The 1611-nt window shown below is 42.5% G+C and overlaps 1 pseudogene; it reads left to right on the top strand.

Moving 5' to 3' along the window:
- Positions 1 to 1156: 1156 nt before the first annotated feature.
- On the top strand, positions 1157 to 1280 carry LOC113883084 (annotated as a pseudogene).
- The last annotated feature ends 331 nt before the right edge of the window (positions 1281 to 1611 follow it).

Below are 1611 nucleotides of genomic sequence, written 5' to 3'. Positions count from 1 at the left end.
CAACCTTTTGCCTTTTTGCATTTCCTTTTCTTGGGGATGGTCTTGATCACTGCCTCCTGTACAATGTCATGAACCTTTGTCCATAGTTCATCAGGCATTAATCAGTTAACACTAATGGAACCATAAACATCATGTACCTTTTGAAGCAGTGTACTGAGAAGAATGTGACATCAGTTCTGTCATATCCTTCAAGGTCATATACCCTATATAATCACAGGAATATGTTAAGAAAAAATTGAACAACAGTCTAATTACTGGAGTCTTCAAAAATGTCAAGGTCATGAAAGTCAAAGACAGTATGAGGAACTCTTTCAGTATCAGATCAGATCAGTCGCTCAGTCGTGTCTGACTCTTTGTGACCCCATGAATCGCAGCACACCAGGCCTCCCTGTCCAACACCAACTCCCGGAGTTCACTGAGACTCACGTCCATCGAGTCAGTGATGCCATCCAGCCATCTCATCCTCTGTCATTCCCTTCTCCTCCTGCCCCCAATCCCTCCCAGCATCAGAGTCTTTTCCAATGAGTCAACTCTTCACATGAGGTGGCCAAAGTACTGGAGTTTCAGCTTTAGCATCATTCCTTCCAAAGAAATCCCAGGGCTGATCTCCTTCAGAATGGACTGGTTGGATCTTCTTGCAGTCCAAGGGACTCTCAAGAGTCTTCTCCAATAGTTGCCCGATATATTTAATCTCCTCTTTCAGTATAGAAGAGATTAAATATATCGGGCAACTATTAATAAATGAAATATATGATTCTGAATTGCATTTTAGACCAGGAGAAAAAAGTCCTAAATAAAGGACATTATTGGGACAACTGGCAAAAATTTGAGTAAGTTCTATAGATCAGGTAATATCAATATTAATTTCCTGATTTTGAAATTGCCTTGTGGTTATATAAGAGCTTGTCCTTGGTTTTAGGAAATATGCACTGAAGTATTAGAGGTAAAGGAGTATCATGTCTGCAGCTTCTAAGAGAGTCAAGACAGACAGCTAGCTAAATAAATAAATAAGTAAATAGGGAGGGCAGGGGGAGAGAATGATAAATAAATGTAGTAAAATATTAGCTATGGTATTTATGTGAACGGGATTATTTGTATGTATTCATCTTACAGCTTTTAAAAAGTCAAATTATTTCAAAATTAAAAAGAAAATAATTTTCTGCCAATTAAACTGACTGTGTTCTGTTCCCCATGGGGGGCTGATGTGCAGTGGTTGCAGAGAGCAGCCTTCCCGGTAGTGTATGCCACCTGTTATCTGTTCAGGGAACTTGGGGACAGCCCTTTCCAGTGGACAGTCCTTTCCAGTGGACAGTCACAACTGGCATGCTGGTCCCAGTCTAGGCTCCAGACAGGTATGTGTGCTGCCTTTGGAAAGACCCAGGGTGAAGTGGCCAGGGTCCACACCAGCCAAGTCATAATGTCCATCCACACCAGCCTGCAGAACAAGGAGCATGTGACTGAGGCCCTCCGCAGGGCCAAGGTCCAGTTCCCTGGCCGCCAGAAGATCCACATCTCCAAGAAGTGGGGATTTACTAAGGTTCATGTGGATGAATTTGAAAATATGTCAGAAAAGCGGCTCATCCTGGACGGCTGTGGGGTCAAATAATCACT

The sequence above is a fragment of the Bos indicus x Bos taurus genome, chromosome 24 (assembly GCF_003369695.1).
Source record: "Bos indicus x Bos taurus breed Angus x Brahman F1 hybrid chromosome 24, Bos_hybrid_MaternalHap_v2.0, whole genome shotgun sequence".
In the NCBI taxonomy this organism is placed as follows: domain Eukaryota; kingdom Metazoa; phylum Chordata; class Mammalia; order Artiodactyla; family Bovidae; genus Bos; species Bos indicus x Bos taurus.
Note: the sequence above shows the minus strand (reverse complement) of the source record. Positions and strands in the feature narration are given on the sequence as shown.